Source organism: Apium graveolens, chromosome 5 (genome assembly GCF_009905375.1).
Source record: "Apium graveolens cultivar Ventura chromosome 5, ASM990537v1, whole genome shotgun sequence".
Classification (NCBI taxonomy): Eukaryota; Viridiplantae; Streptophyta; class Magnoliopsida; order Apiales; family Apiaceae; genus Apium; species Apium graveolens.
Window position 1 is genome coordinate 307,405,154 of NC_133651.1, and position 21,531 is coordinate 307,426,684.

Sequence of the window (21,531 nt, forward strand, 5' to 3'; positions counted from 1 at the left end):
AGGTGTCTTACAGCCGTTGATTCTATTTTCTTAACCATTGATACTCATACATACAGCTGTATGTATTTGTTTTAAAGGTAGTTTTTAGAATACTTACAGTTTATTCTTAAACGGCTGAAACTCACTTACATATATTTATTGTTTAATCTTTTATTTATGCTTTTTAATTTGAGAAAGTATATAAGCCCTTCTGATTTTTCATTTTTACTTTACGCTTTCTTGAAACTTCAAAGCTTTTACCATTTACTCTCTGCAAAACCTTCAAGTTATTCTCTGCAATTTCTACTTACAACAATGGCACCAGTAGTAAAAATTATGTCTCAATCTGGGTTCATCTATGAGAAGAACAATTTCATAGCTTTGGTAGCAAAGAATGAAGCCCACTCAGATTATCACAAAATGATGGACTTCATCAAAAACTGTAAACTTAGCTATGCAATGCTGGAAGCCCCAACGATTTACTGTGAAGTAGTTGAGGAGATTTGGACAACTGCTGAGTTCAACTCCATAGATATGACCATCTCTTTCACTCTCAAAGGTAAAAATCACTGTGTTAACTGTGATGATTTACTAGCATGTTTTAAATTGCCTGAGAACAATGCCATGACACCACACACTGATAATGATGTATCCAGCATGTTAGATTCCATAGGTTATTCTCTTAACTCTGCTAGTTTAGGGAGTATTAAAAGAAAAGGCCTTAGGAAAGAATGGAGTTTTCTTGGGGATGCCTTTATCAAGGTTTTCTCTGGGAAAATTAGTAATTTTGATGCCATAACTTCATCTCTTGTTAATATGCTCTATATGCTTGTTTCTGATAGGTATTTTAACTTTAGCAATTATGTTATGCTAGGATTGGGTACTAGATTAGGTAACAAAGCTAATAGACCTAATAACATCTATTATGCTAGATTCTTTATGTTATTGGCTAACCATGTTGCTGAAGGTTTGGTCATAACCAATGAGAATAATAAACTCAAGTGCTGGGCACAAGAGAAAAGAGTTCTTGCAGATTTATTGAGAATGGATCTCAACAGCAGTGTACCATTGGTATATTTACCAATCATGGATGCACCTCAGGTAAGTGAGGTAATTGTTTCTACAACTCCTACTTCTTCCAACCCCTCTATTTCTTTATCTTCTAGTGTGCCCATGGAATCTGTGACAATGCCCCAACAGATTCCTACCAAGGTCACCAAAACTAAACTTTCAAAATCAAAGACAAAGAAAACCACCTCTGTTGTTTCTCAAAAGACAATAGTTGTAACACCTACCCTTAACCCTGAGGGGAGTGAACAGGGTGTGAGTGGTGAGGGGAGGGGTGAACATCAAAGAAACCCCCAGGATAAGGAAGGAGAGATAAGTGTTTCCCAAGCTAGCCAAGCCACAGTTTCTCAAAAAGCTGTGGTGGTTGAAAAGGTTACTAGCACATCCCTAGCTGCATTCTCCCAAAAGGATGTAACTATTGAAAATAGTTCCCAACCAGGAACACAAAACAAATGAGGGAGGGATACAGAAGCCAAACACTCACCAACAAAATCTTTTATTAGAAGAAAGAGGGCTAGAACCCAATCTTCTACACAGGGTGCACACACTGCACAGATACATCCATCTGTATCTATGCCTTCTCAAACTCAGTTTGATGTGGCTCCAACAAATGTGGAGTCACAGCCCCATTCTCTCACAATTAACACACATCAATCACCACACACTTCATCACCATCTCTGGATGTGGATATGTTATTCCCATCAATTCCTGATTCTCCCTCTTTACAACTCAGGGAGGAGCCCCACTCAAATACAGGTGATCATCATCTTTTAGATGATTTGTTGGATCACCCGCAAATTCTTTCAGATGTAATTGAAGGATCTGTGTCACCAAAACTCAAATCAATCCACACAGATTCAACAGTTATATCACTTTCAATTTCTACTTCTTTTCCTTCTTCAACGGATATCACTCATCCGTTGACAAGTGGTTGTTCTTCAACGGATAAGCTTAACAGCAGTTATCCGTTGATACCATCAGTGTCACCTTCAACGGCTATTCCATATCCGTTGATAGTCTCTACACACACAACTGAAACAATTCTAAGTGTAGAAGACATGATTACTGTACAATCACTTTTAGGACTGAGGGAAGGGAGTGACAATTTGAGTGAGAGGCTGGGTTGCACCCAGGCAAAAGGAGAGATTGAGAGCTCAAATATGCATGCTATTTCTTCCAGCATGGCAAAAGTAAGTGAGAGGAGTACCACCTTAGTAGGTGAAGGTGAGGAAGTGAGGAGTGTGAGCCAGGGGGAGCCCCTGATGCAAGAATATAGAGAAAAAGAGAGAAAGGCAGGTACAACAGATATAAGGGTGGATCCAGCCATTGCTAGTGAGTCAATGATTGTGGATGATGCTGAAAAGGAAAGACAATTTCAGCAACATTACAAAGCTGTAATTGATAACATTTCCTTGGATGCTGACACTTTTACTCATCCTGTGTCAGCCTATCAGTTGTTGGCTGCTCAGGGCAATGAGGAGGCAGAAAAGACACTACATCTAGTACATACAACAGAATCTCTTCAAAGGGATAAAGCTGCTATTAACAAGATGCCTTCTACAGCTGGTGAGTCATCTGAGGAATTTGGAGTAAATTCTGATGATGATGACTCTGTTTCTTTTGATGGAAGCATGAACTTAGGGGGAGATGAAAGCCCTAGTTCTATTCCAAATTTACCTGCATGGGCCTTGACAAAGGAGTCTACACCAGAGCAATTCAATGTCTCCTTAGTTAAACAAATCAGTACTATCCAACAGGCCATTCAGAAAACTTCACATGCTGGTACCAAGGCAATCCTTACAGCTCACCTGGACTCACTGCATCTCATGAAGTTGCAGCAAGACAGAATCTGAGTGTGGATGAACTCAAGAAGGATATTGCTGACTTGAAATCCTATAATTCTGAAAAATTGGATTCAGTCATGCCCTATGGTACAATGAAGGACTTATTGTTGAGATTGAAAAAGGATTCAAATACTGAAAAAAGGCTGGCTAAGTTAGAAGACAGAGTCCAAGTTATTGAAAATTCTGTGGCCAGCATTCTTCACAACCAACAATCTCAAACAAGTCTACTTATGCAGCTGGCAAAGGCACAAGGCTTGACCCCTCTCCTTGATCATAACAAAAAGGGGGAGAGAAAAAGGGAAGGGGAAGGAGAGCCATCTACAAAAATCCAGATATCTAAAGTGCTAGTTCCTGCCATCACTACTTCTCCAATTATGCAAATCAAAGGAAAGCCGGATGGAATTGACCTAATCCAGCTAGCAGCAGCTGAAATTCAAGTGAAAGAGCAAAGGAGGAGAATTGATGAAAGGGTGCAACAAGTGTTTGGCTCAACACAAGATAAATCAATATCTGTGAAATATAGCACAAAGGTTGAACCAATCATTATGGAGCACAAGCCAGAAAGGAGGAATAAGGTTGGAGAGACTTCTTTCAAGAATCTAAAACCTATAGTTCTCAAGCCCAACACTAGATCCAAAAAGAACTCCACAAAGAACCCCCTAGACTTTGCTCAGATGAAAGAAGTGGACTTTCCTCTTCCAAAGCCTGATGAAGACAAAGTTTTGGGTGCTAACATCATAAAGCACAAGGAGACCAAGGACATAGTTGAAAGAATGAAAATGGCCATTATCTTTAGAGAGGGAAAGAGTATCTGTGTGATGCAAGGACATCCCAAATTTCCAAAGGCCAAGAGGGAAGAAACCAAAAGGTTGAAGAAAGAAGCTGAAAAACTCAAGGCTGACAAAAGAGCACAAGCAAAGCTTGAACAACAACTAAAGTCAAGTCAAGTTGAAGGAGAGAAAGGAATTGAAGTCAGGGGTGAAGACAAGATTGCAAACCTAGGTGAGGTTTTTGGGAGTATATTTGGTGAGAGTATGGAGGAAAGAGAGGAATGGCAGAAGGGAAACAGAAGAAAGGCCAAGGCACATAGAAGGAGTGAAGATAACACTGAAGAAACTAAATCAATATCTAAACCACTACCTTCCATACCTGAACCTTGTGTTGTTGATCACACTATAAACATCCATGGTGAACTAATCATCCCAAAAGAGGAACCTATTGATTGGGACACCATCAAATTGCCTACCTTTTTAACCACTCTTCCACTACCAAAGAAACAGAAAAGAAAATCCAAATCTACACCTCCCCTAACCTCTAAGAAATTCACTCAAAAACAAAAACCTAAGCCTAAGCCACCCATTTCTAAAGATGATTATGTTCACATCTGTGACATAAAAGAAATTTCAGACATTGAACTCTATCTGGATGAGCTGGAGGATGTAAGGGGAATAGCTGCCTACAGACAGCTACCAGAGAAATTGGTGTTCAGATACAAAGGAGCTGGGGAAAGAACATGGCCTCTCTACAGGATTCTGAATGAAGGCTACTCTACCTTGATCAAAGTCTTTTCAGCCATACAAAAGGATTCTGGCTTTACCAGGACTGCCAAGACTGAAATTCTCAACAAGATTGCCAACATAAGAAAAACTTGGAGGGAGCCCAATGCTTTGCCCAGAACTTTACTCATTCAAGAAAGGGGAATTACAATCCATAAATCACCTCATTGGTTGATGGAATTTAGAGATGATAAAGGAGTCAGAAGATTTTTCAGACTTGAAGACCAACTCAAGATTGCCAGCAATGAAACTCTCAAGGAAATGCAATCTAAGTTGGATATCAGTGATGAAGATGAAGCTGAATTCTACAGACAACTCCAACTCCAAATTGAGGAAAATGACAAAGGGCTAGGAAAGAAAACAAGGGAACAAAGAAGAAAAAGATGATTTGCTCAGACTAGAGGAGCACCCTTGGAAATTCTGTAAATCTTCAATTACCTCCTAGTACATACACTTTTGCAGCACTTTTAAATTTCTACTTAGTTTCAATTCATATATTTGTTAAGTGTTTTGTTATCATCAAGTTAACCATGAATTTATGTCTACAATTCTTATAGACATAAATAGGGGGAGATTGTTAGGAATATATGTGCATTAGTTTGATGATATGTTTAACAAAACACTTAAGTAGAAGTTTAGTGTTTGTAGCCTCAACGGATAAGACCACTTTGGCTATCCGTTGATGGTGCAGCTTTACTTAGAAATAAGTCTAGTGTTGTAGCACATTTCAGTCTCTGTATTTAAGATATAATTCTTAGAAGTTGAGAGAAAATATAAGTCATGTTGACTACTAGAAGATATGCAAATAAGAAGGCCAATTGTAAATATTTCATGCCTTGTAATTTTGTATAAATGAAGTGGTATCAACGGATATCTTAAAGACCTTCAACGGATGAGAAATAAAGCTTCAACGGATGTCTCTAAAGCTTCAACGGATAGAGCTTCAACTGCTAACACATCAACGGATAAAGCCATCAACGGATGAAGGCTTCAACGGATGTTCTGTTAAATAGCAGTTGATAAGTGGTAGTTGTAACAGCAGACAGAGGCACATGGGTTGACAGAGATAACTGAAATGTGGAAGCCTAATTTCATGAACATCAGAAAAAGCAGCCGTTCTACTCTAGTACAAAGAGGCAATAGTCAACAAAGTACTTGAGTGATATGGAGAAGAAACAAGTGGAGAACTTATTTTATTATTGTATTTTTATCTTTGTCTTCACTTGTACACTTGGTGATATATAAACCAAGTAGCAGCTAGTAATTAGATAAGAATTTTTTCCAGTGCTGTTTAGAAAAATCTTGAGAGAAAAATTATCTAGTTTGTACTAGGACGCAGCTGTGATCAACATCTAGAATCACAGATTTTCTGAAATACCATCTCTGGTGGAACAACAATCCACCAGAAAAGTTTTTAAGGTCTGTTGTGTTCTTTACATTAGTGCTTGAATATATATCTGTCTGTATTAGCTTAAAGCAATTCATACACTTGTTTATCTTGAACACAAAGCCTTTAAAACTGCTCAAAACTTGAAAAAGTTTTGAGATTTACATTCAACCCCCCTTCTGTAAATCTCATTATTAGTCCACTAGGAATAACACTTGACAGCTGTCCAGTGACCCTCACCAGGATTAGACTGGTATATGCTCGCCATGCTCAAGGCATACGAAACATCAAGACGAGTACATATCATCGCATACATTATAGATCCAATTGCCGAAGTATATGAAACTTTGCTCATACGGCCCTTATCATCTAATGATTTAGGGCAGTTATATTTTGAGATCACTATCCTATGAGATATTGGGATATATCCTCTTTTTGCCTCTTGCATCCCAAAATGATGTTATACCTTGTCAATGTATGTACTCTGACTTAGACCGATTAATCTCCTTGATCTATCTCTATAGATCTTGATCCCTAATATATAGGTAGCATCGTCTAAGTCCTTCAATGAGAAACTATTTTCCAACCAAGTCTTAACATCCTGTAGAGAAGGTATGTTATTCCCTATTAGTAATATGTCATCTACATATAGTACTAGGAATGTCACATGGCTCCCACTAACCTTCTTGTAAACACATGGTTCATCTTCGTTTTGAATAAAGCCAAACTCTTTGACTGTTTCATCAAAATGACGATTCCATCTCCTTGAGGCTCATTTCAATCCATAAATAGATCGAAGTAACTTACAAACCATCTTAGCAAACTTTGGATCGAAAAAACCCTCAAGTTGTATCATGTAAACATCTTCTTCAAGGATCCTATTTAAGAAAGCGGTTTTGACATCCATTTGCCAAATCTCATAGTCATAGTAAGCAGCTATTGCTAGAAAAATCCTGATGGACTTGACCATAGCAACTGGTGAAAAAGTCTCATCATAGTCTATACTATATATTTGTTTGAAACCTTTTGCCACTAGTCGCGCCTTATAGGTTTGTACTTTAGGATCCATGTCAATTTTCTTCTTGAAAATCCACTTGCACCCGATAGGTTTTACCCCTTCAGGTGGATCAACTAAAGTCTATACTTTATTTTGATACATGGATTCCATCTCGGATTTCATGGCCTCTAGCCATCTCTCAGAGTCTGGACTGTTCATAGCTTATTAGTAGGTAAGAGGCTCATCATTGTCTATGAGCATCACATCATCATCTTGAGTCAAGGGAAATCCATAATATCTCTCTGGCTCATGACGAGCCCTACTAGATCTACGAACAACCCGTGTTTTCGGAGCAGAAACATCTTGATTTACATCCTGCTCACTTTCCAACTCTGGTTCAATATTATTTTGTACATCTCAATCTTCATCAAGATTTATAGTCCTCCCACTATTTTTCTTGGAAAGTAACTCTCTTTCAAGAAATATAGCAGTCCGAGCAACAAATACTTTGTTCTCAGTAGGATTATAGAAGCTATACCCTTTTGTTTCCTCATGATATCCCATAAATAAACATTTATCTGATTTTGGTCCTAGCTTGTCAGAGATCAAGCATTTCACAAACACTTCACATCCCCATCCTTTCATAAATGACATGTTATGACGTTTCTCAATCCATATCTCTTGAACCGATTTAGTTGGAACTCGGCTTAGTGTATATATAGCCGCTTCTAGAGCGTAACCCCAGAAACTTATTGGAAGATCTGCTAGACTCATCATCGATCGCACCATGTCCAACAAGGTACGTTTTCTCCTCTCAAAAAGTACATTCCATTGAGGCGTTCCGGGAGGAGTAAGTTGTGATACGATAATACACTCCTTCAAGAAACCTTTAAACTCGAGGCTTAAGTATTCTCCTCCATGATTTGATCGTAGAACTTTAATACTTTCCCCGGTTTGATTTTCCACTTCGGCCTTGTATTCTTTGAACTTTTCAAAAGAATCGGATTTGTTCTTCAAAAGGTACACATATCCATATCTACTGAAATCATCAGTAAATGTAATATAGTAGTAAAAGCCACCTCTCATCATCGTACACATTGGACCACATACATCACTATGTATAAGTCTTAATCGTTCGGTGGCCCTTTCACCTTATCCGGTAAAAGGAGCTTTAGCCATTTTGCCAATAGACAAGATTTGCATTCTCCGTATGATTCAAAATCAAACTTATCCAAGTAGCCATCTTGATGTAACTTGGAAATGCGTTTCTCATTTATGTGACCTAAACGACAATGTCAGAGGTATGTTTGATTTGAGTCTATCGTCTTAATACATTTATTATCATTACTATTTACATTATAGACAAGAGTATCAAGATCAAGAACATATAAACCATTAAAAAAACGTGCAACCCCGTAGGTAACATTATTCATCGAAAAGGAACAACTATTGTTCTGAATCAAAAATGAAAAACCTTTTCTTGTCCAAACAAGAAACCGAAATAATGTTTCTATAAATTGCAGGCACGTAAAAACAGTTATCTAGTTCTAAAATAAGCCATGTGGACAACGATAATTGATAAGTCCCTACAGCTAAAGCGACAACCTTTGCTCCATTTCCAACACGTAGATCGACTTATCCCTTTGCCAATGTCCAACTTCCCCGCAGTTCCTGCACATTTATACAAATGTGAGAACCACATCCAGTATCCAATACCCATAAAGTAGAAGTAGACAAATTAACTTCTATAACATAAATACATGAATATGAAGCGCCAGCAACCTTCTTCTTCAGATCCTCCAAATAAGCATGACAGTTTCTCTTCCAATGACCTGGTTTCTTGCAGTAGTGATAAGTATCACCCTTTGAACACCACCTTAAGCCTTTCAAAGCCTGTATGGGAGCAGTTTTATGAGCAGCAGCAGATTTGGATCCCATCCTCTTCTTGCCTTTCCATTTACCTTTCCCTTTGGCACTCCCTTTATTCACCATCATTATGGGAGCAGGGGACACCTTCTGAATGTTGGTCTCAGCGGTTTTTAACATAGCCAACTAGGTGTCTTGTCTATCTCATTCATGTTGTAATTCATTATAAACTGAGCATAGTTGATGTTCAAATATTGTAATATTAGATCTATCTGGGCTTTCGGACCAATCGTGGAACCCAGAGTAGCAAGGTAATCAATATATTCAATCATCTTCAGAACATGCGGTCCAACCGGATCACGATCACCCTATTTACATGCATACAAAGCTTTACTTGTATCAAACCTCTCTTCAAGAGCCTGTCCTTCAAACATATGTTTAAGATGCTCAATCATGATATAAGCATCCATATGCTCATGTTGTTTCTGAAGCTCGGGACTCATAGTCACTAGCATCAAACAGGTGACATCCGTGTCATCATCTATATGCTTCTGATAAGCAGCCTGTTGAACAAGCGTTGCACCTTCAGGAAGAGGTCCAGGACGAGGAACATCAATAACATGAAGCTTTCGCTGCTTCCTGAGGACTATCCTCAAGTTCCTTTGCCAATCAAAGAAGTTTGTTCCTATCATCTTGTCCTTCTTAAGGACTGATCACACAGAGAAGTTATTTGAGTTGTTTGCCATTTTATATCTACAATATTAAAATGCATAAAATGAATTAGTCTACAGATGATCATTAAATTATGTTCAAATTATTATTCATATATATTCACAATATATATCTCCCACTAATTTTATCAAATCAATAGCCCTAACTATTAATTCAGAAAAAATATCTTCTATATCCTTTCTAGTGAGCCAAGATCCAAATTTCACAACGTTCTAGTTCAACTTTGGCTTTACTCCTAAAATATGATTCAATAAGGTAGACAACATTTGTCAATTATATCAACTATATAACTATTGGATACTTCGGTGGAACAACATTTGTTCATATTTATCTAATAAATCTCGCCAAACTCCATGCCTCCAAGTTCACAATCCTATTGTGGTAACTTAGTTAAGTCAAACGCAATAGTCAAAAAGTATCAATGTACTTCAATGCATCTCCCATGATAGATTGGATTACTTCACTCTGACGAACCCATTCCTTATCGATCTAGGGGTTAACGCGTTGGACATATTGGAAGGCATCTAAAAAACTTAATATAAACTTTAAGGTTTTGTTAATATTAAAACGATCACGATTCCATCATAAAGAGATTCCCAATTTTTCCTTGAATGAAATACTTCAAATCAATATTCGTCAATGGTTTGATTTCCAGGTAGTGAGGGAGTCACAACAGTCTCGCTTAAAACCCACAACCTTACAAGTTTAATGAACCCGCTTTTGACAAAATCGCCCCATATCAGAAATAAAGAAAAATCGTATTTTATTCCGTATTTCTGAAACACGAGAATCTCATGATCGTTTGTTAAATTTTAAAATCTTGAATCGTTACATATTTTATCTTGTTTAGCAGGCATGAAATGGGTGATGTATCTAATAAATACATACATTTCTAATCTAATTAAGCATGCATCATTCTAACTACTCTACACATTCATTCAACACATGTTATATGTAAAGTGCAATAAAATAAACGTGGTAGGTTATGACCCAATCTTATGTGATCTTCATCAAAGCTCATGATAAAGATCATGGTCAATCTAAGGTGGTTAAGTATATAAATACAATTATCTATTACATCATATGTCTTCTTGTTTTATTTGCTTCCTTGTATAGCTTCCTTAGATCACCTCCAATGGATTCTTTCTTCTAGTCTTCAATTCTTCAAGTACATTACATAAATGAAATATAAAAACCTAATCTAATGAACTTACAAGAAGAATTCGAGTTACATTCGAGATTTAATATTACAAGAATCAAAACGATATGCAAGTCGTATTTAAAAACCAAAACCACAATAAAAAAAATCATTAATCTAAGGTCTAAAGGCCATAACCATCCACCATGCTCAAATATCATATAACAATATAATTTTTCATATACTTATTTTGATTAATCTAATAAACCATATGAAGTAGAACAGATACGAAAAAAAATTCAGAATGAAAACAGAACCTTTATGCTTGATTTTTCATCTTTGTATCATCATATCATATACATACAGTATGTTCAAGTCCCCTATTGTGTCTAGACACAATTAATCATAACAACAATCATCTCAAATCATCAATACATGCATAATATCAAATATATATCATGGAAGATCATCGACATACATAATACCATCATATTTATCATGAAAGATCATCAATACATGCATAATATAAAATATCTATCATGGCAGATTATCAACACATGCATAATATACAAATCGCATACATATAATCATGGCAGATTGTATACATGATATTATCATCAAAATCAGTAAACACATAAATGAATTAAAATCTTTCGCAAGTAGCTCTGATGCCATTGTTGGGTTTCGAGGCATATAACGCAGCGAAAATAATAAATAAAATCGTAAAAACAGAATAAACCGAAACCCACCGCAGGATCCATGCGAAAAAAATATTTAATTCATGGATAAGATGTTTACCTTAAAGAGATTTACGATTATGGTTGTCAAAAGGAGATCCTAGCTTTAACCGAACACCACGTATCCCGCTTTAACGATCTACGCCGTAGAGGTATCCACACGAAAGCTGGTACGGAGGAGGCATGTACTAGCACCAAGAACGTACCTGTTTTCCCTTCTCTCTCTCTCTCTCTCTCTCACCTTTAAGTGCTAGGATTTTATGTTTTTTATCTAATAAAAATGTAACCCTAATTTTAGCCTTAAGGATGTTTATATAGAGAGGCCAAAAAAAACAGTCCTAACCCTAATCCAAGTTAGACTTTATTAAAATCTGAAATTCTATTTATTTAATAATTAAGTTTAACTCAATTATTAAATAACAACTGAATTTCGGATTTAATAATATACAAATTCGAAATTCATTTATCCCATTAATTAAGTCCAACTTAATTAATAATAAATAATTCAAATTTTCCTTTTTAATTCAAATCTGAATTTGAATTAAATATTCCTCCATGCTTTCTTTGTGCGACCCTGTAGGTTATTATTACGTTGGCAATAATTTAAATATCTCATATTTAAATTATAAATAATGAGTGGCATATAATAATACATCATTACTACCCAAGTAATAATAATTAAATCGGTGATCGATTAAACTTTTCGTGAATAATGTATAAAGTAATATAATCCCTTTAACCAAATATTATAAATTAAACTCGAGGCATGTTATGTGTCATCCTCTTTATGATTTAATCCAGGTTTCCTTGATCAATGAGTAGAGTATCATTTTAAATTTGAGCGTAGCGCCACGTATTTCATAGTCTAGCTCATACAAGAGGCCAATAATATCTGTAACACCCCCAAATCCCGGGTCGGGGATCCAGGTTGTCACGAGTTCCATTTCCCTTATCAATACTTAATCTTAACAGTCAACCAACTACTGCGTACTGTGACCCCACAATATACACACACACACCACAAGTTATAGTCTCAGAGATGAATACCAAAAATAACACAAGTCATTTTATTCCACAATTATAAACCATTTCACCTTAAAAAGGGTTTCTGAATAATTTACATATTCTTTGCCATTATTACAATTCATAAATATACATAAGTCTGGTACATCGAAAGTTGAAAGCCTAGCCTATTGGTAGATCCTACCTCAGCTACACGGCATCAACGCCTACAGGAAACTGCGGAACGTTTCCTATCTGCTCGTGAATTGGGAGCTTGATCCTGTTCATCTTGTCTATCTGTTGTTGTGTGATGAAAGAAGAAAGCAAGGGTGAGCAACAAGCCCACCGAAATAATATGTATAATAATTAACAATATATGAGCATTCTCATAGTACTCATGAAAGTCTTGGTCAAGAAGAAATGAACCAAGTTTGATATCTTAACGCGACCAAGTCACAAAATATTCAGTATATATGTATATATATACTTTTCAAAATCTTGGAAGTCCTCTTCCATGCATAATATACACAGAGTTCCAGTTTATAACTGTATAAAAATATCGTTGCAAGGTGATCTCATATATCTAACCTTGTCTCAACGTTTTTGTGAAAATCTTTGTCATGCATAAGATAATCATTAACCAGATATAAGTTGAAAAGATGAAGTTACAAGATACTCCAATATACTTATATCTTTTCCGAATACTACTTGAACTACCACCATTCAAGTTATAATTAGTTTCAAAAGTTCATCACATAGATGGGACTATAAGACAAGATTTGAATAGATTCAATCTTTGAATATCATTATAAATAATGAAGTTACGAGATACTTCATTAAGTCCCGATATATATATACACCTACATATATACATTTCATACACTCCTTGAAAACCTCTGTTATGAAAATTATAAACAGAGTTGCAATATCCAATGAATTTGGAAAGGAGAAAACCTTGGCATAAACCTGATATCTTGCTGATCAGGCAAAGATACCAATAAGTAACCTTTTCTACTAGTAGATGGACAAATTCCCCACTGGTCATCATCCTGGCCGCAATAGGACCTTATGCTGGACTGCCACTCAGCCACTTACGCATTTGATGGACTCCCACTGAGCCACTTACACTTTCATGGACGCCCACTGAGCCCATGTTGCTTATGCCGACTCAATAGATGGACTTACTTCCCGAACGTTGGATAAGTAATCAATTCATTTATTAAAACAGCAACCTCGTTGCGAATATAAAATACACCACAGAGCCGGATCCCTCAGGTTTTGAGAGAGTATTTAAATCCCCTTTGAAGGAAGATCTTAAATATAAAAATGAGTTTTGGGATCCGCTCTAACTTTTAAAATCATTTTGAAGACTCGAAAACATTTTTAAGAATGTTTGGAGTAATGCTGATTTAAGGAAATAAATCAGTCCCGATATATTAGAAAATATCTGAATATTATTATTTAAATAATATTCTCATAAGGATAATCTCTATATAAATAATTTGAAGTAGAAGTTTTAAAACTCATACTTGAAATGAATATTAAATAACCAAAGATATACTTATACGAAAGTACTATCTTTATTTGAATAATCGAAAATAAGTTTGATTATCGAAACATTATTCTTTAATAAAATAAAGAATATTATTTAGTAAATAATCGGAGTCATAAGTCCTCAAATGAATATTTAAAATAATATTCATTAAATAGAATAAATAAAGTCATAAATCCTCGAATGAATATTCAAAGTAATATTCAATAAATAGAATAAACAGAGTCATGAGTCCTCGAATGAATATTCCAAGTAATATTCATTAATAAAAATAAAGTTATCGAATAAACCTTATTCGATTAATAGTTTTGAAAACTATATCTATATATATACATAAATAAAAATATATATATATATATATAATATACTCGGGAACATCGACTCCCGATTTAGAAATATGTTCACTTTTGGGTCCCCTATACTAAGGGTATACGCAACTACTGCTTATCTCTAGCATAGGTATTATGCAACTTATAAGCATTTGAATCAACAATTAGATATCAAGATTACGAAACAGACATGCATATATACCATATCAGCATGCTCCAATATATCGCAAGATTTGCTAATAACATTCATGCACTTATCACAAGATAATGCATATACATATATACATCACAACAACAGTATAACGGGTAGAAAACTTGCCTGAGCGACTGGGGGTGGTAAAAGTCCTGGGATGAGTCTGGTAACCTATAAACCACATATAAGTTGGAATTAAACCAAAGTCACTTATGAATCTATACTTTAACCAATTAGACTCTAACGCTCGCTTTGCGCTCAACGATTCTCTTAAGTCGCTCGAGTACCCTCGGCTCTACCATTTTTAATAAATTAACCATTAAGAGTTTTAAGGCAATTCTTTCACGAGCACCTTAACAACTGCCTAATACACTTTACATAATTGCTTCATACCCCAATTAGTCATTTAAGGTCCTTAAACAAGGTTTCAAAGTAAGGCGAGGGGTAATGGTTTGGTCGCGAAGCGCCGTTACTTAAAACGGTCGTTTCTCCTAAACCGTACATCGGATTCAAACAAACCACATATCAAAATGAAGCTCGTAACATGAACTATCTAATCATGGCAATGGTCAAAACCTAACAGTGAGTTCACGGGTCCTGATGTTAAGAACAAAAACAGTCTAAAGTAAATCGGGCATTACGACGGCTATGTTTACGCGATTACCAAATTTTATACTACTCCAATTCAATCCACAATCAACCCACAATCATTGTTACAACCAAACTTCATCCATATACTACTACAACAGACCCAAAATCTCAAGGTTTCCACTTTATACTACTTCTCAATCATGAACTAAAACCTTACTTAAGTTCATTAACTAATTACCAAGATTTACCATTCCAAAAACATCACAAAACCAACCAATCTCTAAATACACAAAAACCATGCCTCTCATGAACCATAACAAACAAAACCAAACCTAATGCTCAAAGTAAAGTTAGGGTTTAGAGGGGTTATACCTTCCTTGGAGTGATTAGAGTAGCTAGGAAGCCTTAAGAAGCCTTGATAAACCTTGAGATAGCTTAGGAATGCTTGGATCTTAAAAGAAATCAAAGAAAATAAAGTTAGTAATCTTGAAAAAACTATTCATCATCTTCTTCCTTGATTTATTTGAAGAGATTCATTAAGAAATAGAAGCTTAAACTCCTAGGATATGCTTATCTAATCATAAGGGACCTTGGGTAATTACCTTGCAAATTAACAAAGCTAGAAACTTGATTTTTAGAATTTTTCTCCTTGAAAAAATGAAAAAGCCGTGAGCTATGTGTTCTTGGGAGAGTATTTGCTTTGTTGAATGTTTTTGTGGTGGAAAATGAAGTGAATTGGATATTTGGATGATTTGTTGGTTGTTTAAAGTGAGTGGAGTATGACTAAGCATAACATCATCTTGGTGACTTCATCTCTTGCCACTTGTCATCACTTGGTGGTGGAAGTATCTTCTTATGCTAATCCTTGCTTAATTGTTTGGTTAATGACCGCATATTTGTTATACGGTTCGCTTAATTTTCATTCTCGTTTATCGTTTGAGGGATCATACCCGGGATCTTATTACTTGGATTCCCCTAAATCTTTCTCAATATATTATATTTCTTATATGATCCTCTCTTATAATCCTTGGATTTAAATCCTTTTTATCATGTTACCTTATACTCAATTCTTTCGGTATCTGGTGGATTTTCGGGAAAAATCAAAGTGTTCGAATTTGGATTCTGACGATCTTTACATACACTTATATACCATATAGAGTACTAATAAAATCTCAGAATAACAATAAAAGAACCTCTACAAAGTGTGGTATGAAAAGTTTTCTTATTCAGCATAATCAGCAAAATCACTATTCATAAGGGTTTCAAAAAATTCCAAAAATTGGGGTTATTACAATATCTCTCTAATAATTAGGAGGGTTAAATCCTTTCTAGATCATTCAAATTTCTCAAACAATTCTTAATATACCCGAAGTCCACTTTTATCATTACCCGGTCAAAGGCAACTTTTGATGTAATCAAAGTATATTAATCATCGTATAGAAATATAATTATTTCAAGTCGAAGGACCAATACATCATTATCACTATGAGAATTACTTATGACACAACAGACATGTAGAATCTCACATTGGGCCTATCCAGCACCATGTATATTTACATATGCCTGTGTTTTCGACTTTAGTATCACTATACCTATGATCAATGAGATGTGATCATCAGTCAACAAACACACTAGTCTTAATGCATTATTATTGTCCCTTAATAATAATACTCGACTAGGGATATTTAGGAAGATCGATGCTATTCACATAATCTCATTTCTGAGTCACGTACTTAGAGATATGGAATTCATATCATATTCCAAGGACATTTATTAATCTAATATTTATATCACAGTAAATTAAGACTTAATAAATTATTTAAAAGAATAATCGATAAAACATAAATATTAATAATCCAGATGTCATAAACAAAACATAATAGTGTTTTCTCTAGGGTACAAACACTAACAGTCACATGGAGCACACACTGTGCAAATTCAAGTCACAGACTTGGTATATGCACCTTCTCAAATTCTGCTTGATGTGGCTCCAGTAAATGTGGAGTCACAGTCCCACTCTTTAACAATTGATACACCTCAAACACACAACTCTCCAACCACCTCTCTGGATGTGGACATGATATCTACATCAATTCCTGGTTCTCCATCTCTTAAACTCATGGAGGAGCCCAATACTCAAACAAGTGATCATCATCTAATTGATGATTTATTGGATCACTTGCCATTTCTTTCACAAACTGTTGAGGGGTCTGTGCACCAAACTTTAAAATCAATCTCCATAGACTCCACAATATTTTCAACTTATATTCATTTTATTTCTTCTTCATCAATGGATATCCATCATCCGTTGATAAGTGATTGTCTTTCAATAGATATGCTTCACAACAGTTATCCGTTGATAGTCACAACTACACATTCAACTGCTATTTCACAATAGTTGACAGTCATTGAACAAACACTTGATATTTCAAAATCTATTACAAGTGCAGATGACTTAGTAGTTGTTCAATCACTATTAGGATTAAGGTAAGGGAGTGAAATGAGTGAGAGGCTGGGTTGCTCCCAGGAAAAAGGAGAGGCTGAAAGTTCAATAATGCACACTATTTCTTCCATTGTGGCAAAAATGAGTGAGGGGAGTTCCTCCTTAGTAAGTGAAAGTGAGGGTGTGTGGACAGTGAGCCAGAGGGATCCCCTGATGCAAGAATATAGAAAAAATGAGAGAAATGCATGTACAGGAGGAATAAGAGTGGCATATATTTCTAGTGAGTCAATGAATGTCAGTGATACTGAAAAGGAAAGACTATATCAGCAAGAATACAGAGCTATTATAGATTCTAGTTTCTTGGATGCTGAGACATTTACTCATCTTGTTACAGCCTATCAAACATTGGCTGTTCAGGGCAATGAGGAGACAGAGAGAACATTGAATTTAGCACACACAACTGAATTAATGCAAAGGGACAAATATGCAATTTCAACTTTGCCTCCTACAACTGATGTAGATTTTGATTTTGGAGCTGATGATGAGGAATTTGATGAAGAGACTGGCATGAGCATAGGGGAGATGCAGGCCCTAGTTCTATAACAGATACTCCTGATTGGATGCTAAGTAAGGAGTGCAACACTCATCATCTCAACTCCACTCTATTCAAGCTCATCTCACAGATTCAAACAGCTCTAGCAGCCACTTTCAATGCTACTACAAGGCCACTTCTGCAAGCCCATCTAGAGTCCCTCCAAATACAAAGAATTCAACACCTCAAACAGGCTCTAGATGTGGATGAACTGAAACTTTCTATTGATGAAGTCAAGAAGGACTTGTACACAAAGCTGGATGAAAAGCTTCCTACAGCAACAATGAGAGAAATTCAGCAAAAGCTCAGGAAAGAAAGTAATCTTTCAAGAAAAGTTGAGGCCTTGGATAAAAGAATGATTATTGTTGAAGATTTCTTGGCCAAGATACTTCAAGGTCAAGAAACCCAAACTCAGTTGCTCCAACAACTGGTGGTTGCTCAAACTTCAGCTTCTACACTTCTACTTGATGATAACAAAAAGGGAGAGAAGGATGTGCATGTTCAAGTCTCTAAGGTAATAGTTCCATATATTAATATGCCAAAGCCATCAGTGAAAGGGAAATTGGATAGCATGGACCTTATCAATCTAGCTGCAGCTGAGTTGGAGCTTAAAGAGAAGAAAAGAAGATAGATGAAATAATTGCTCAAGTATTTGGCTCAACTACAAAACCATCAGAAACTGTGAAGCACATCATACAGTTGAGGCCACTTGCTTTAGGAGAAATAAAGATGGGGAAAGGTGCAAAGGGAGAAACATCAAATTACAAATGAACTCAAGCCTATTGTGGTGCTCAAGCCTAAACCTTCAACCTTTAGGTTTTCAAGCAAACATCCAATGGAGTTTGATTACTCACCTCCCAGGCCTGATGAGCAGAAACTCATGGGAAAATCTATTTCTAGCTACAAGACAACCAAAGATACAATATTGAGAAAGAAGATAGCCAGAATTTACAGACATGGTAAACTGATCTATATAATGAGTGGCCATCCCAAGTTTGTAGAAGCTAAGAATGAAGATGATTTGAGATTGAAGACAAAGTCAAAGCCAAAGAAAAAGCAGGATGCTAAGATAGCTCAAAAGAAAATTGAGAAGTCTGCTACTACAACTGAGAAGAAATTGGTTATTGAAGAAAAAGAAGAGAAGCCTGAGTGGCAAACAAGAAAAAGGGTAAAGGTAAGAGCAAAGAGGCCAAACAAAGTCTCAGAAAAGGAGAGTGAGCCATCTCAACCTATTTCTACAAGTCAACCAATTGTGCTCATTATGGAAACAGATGGAATCAAGGTCAATCCTGAGATAAACTTTCATGGTGAACCAATAATGCCCAAGGAAGAACCTATAGATTTAGAGAGTTTACCAATTCCTGATTTGAACATACCTTTACCAACCAAAAAGAGAACTCCAAGAAGGAAGAGCAAGCCTACCCTACCTCCAACCAAATTTATCTCAAAACCAAAGCCTACTGTCAACAAGGATGATCAACTCTACATCTATGACAACAAAGAATTTTCTGATATTGAGCTCTATCTGGATGAATTGGAAGAAGTAAGAGGAACTGATGTTACTTTCAAACTTCCAGAGAGATTGGTGTTCAAATACAAGGGTGGTCATGAGATAATATGGCCTTTCTACATGATTTTCAATGAAAGTTACAATGTCTTAGTCAAGGTATTTTCTACACTGAAGAAAGACTTTGAATTCACAAAGGTTGCTAAGTTAGAAATACTCAAGAAAATAAGTCAAATCAGACAAAGCTGGAGAGATCCTAGTACACTACCAATGGTTCTAACTAATCCAAATACTAGAGACAGAGTGCACATGAAACCTTACTGGATCATGGAGTTTAGAGATAAAAAGTATGTCAGGAGATTTTTAAGACTTGAATACCGCCTTAAAATTTCAAGTAATGAAACTCTCAAAGAGATGCGAGAGATGCTGGATATCAGTGAAGAAAATGAAGTTGAATTTATAGAAAACTCCAACTCCATATTGAGGAAAATAATGAGAAATTGGGGAGGAAAATAAGGGAATCAAGGAAAAGAAAATGATATGCTCAGACTAGAGGAGTACATTGATAATGGCATGTAAAATTTCTTTAACCTTCTTTGTACAATTCTATTTTAATGCAGCACTTAACAATCTATCTAATGTCCAATGTATTTTCTTTATAGGGTGTTCTGTTATCATCAAGTCAACCTCAATTTATGCCTATAATTTCATTAGACATAAATTGGGGGGGGGGGGATTGTTAAGAATATGTTGTAGTCTAGATGATAATTCACCAAAACACCTTAAGTAGATTTATTAAGTGTCAATTTGTAGCCTTCAACGGATAACCTCAATTGATGATAACATTACCAGCTTGCAAATAGCCATATCCCTCAGTTAAACCTTTGTTGTTATCTCCAAAGGTAACCAGTGGGCCAGCTTTCTCAACCACATTTGATAGAAGGGCTCTATCTCCGGTATATGTCTTGACGATCCACTGTCAAAAATCCACACTACCGGTTCCATCTGTTTATTGCCCTGCACTACAAATGGATTAGACCTTCTTCAGACAAACTTGGTTGGATCCGGCATACTTGTAGAATTGGCCTTTGTCAGGAAAAACAACATTCTTAATTTTCATGTACTCAACTTTCTCAATGACTGGACATTTGACCTTGTAAACAGCCTTAACAAATTTCTGTTTAGGCTTAGGCACAAATGTCTCCTTTCTAGCCTTAGAAGGACTAGCAGTCTTAGACCTATCATGCTTCTTATTATTCACATGCTGACGAGGAGTAGTCTTATCACTAGAAACATGCTTACCATTAAAATAAGCATACATCAAATTAAAAGCAAAAGACATACAATTAGCAACACCACATGCTTTATGAAAGGGATTAACAGCAGGCAATTTATGCATGGTAGACATGGCATTTTTGTTATCCAACTCATGTGTGTCTGAGTTAGTCTCAGTTGCTTTCACAACTTTGACTGGAACTTTCGACACACTTGACTTGGAAACAACCTTCTCATTTGCATGATCTTCAGCACGTATTTTTTCTTGAATAATAGAGGAGGTCGCATCAAATGGTTCAACAATTGATGCTTTATAGAGGGGTTTATCAATACCCTTAAGCACATGTGGTACTTCCCTACCTTTAGCACAGACATGAGGAGGGGAGTTTATGCCTAATTCTCCAATAGTAGCATTGTAATCATAACCTATTCCAGATATTTGATTAACAACTTGCTCACTGTAGAACTCTTTAGCCTTCGAACAAGAATTGAAGTAGGCTTTAACCTTAGTCTCAAGAATGGTGATCTTGTCTTTGAGAATAGTTTCGAGTTGTCTATAACAGTTAACTCTATTCTCTAGAAAAGAAACTTGTTCTTTTAACTTTTCTTGATTAATATGCACAAGTCTTAATTCTTTGACCTCTTTCTCAAGGTCTTTGATCTGTTGACTTAACAGTTCATTATCACGACGAGCACAATCTAAGGAACCTCCTAGATGATAAACTAATTCAGCATCGGTAAA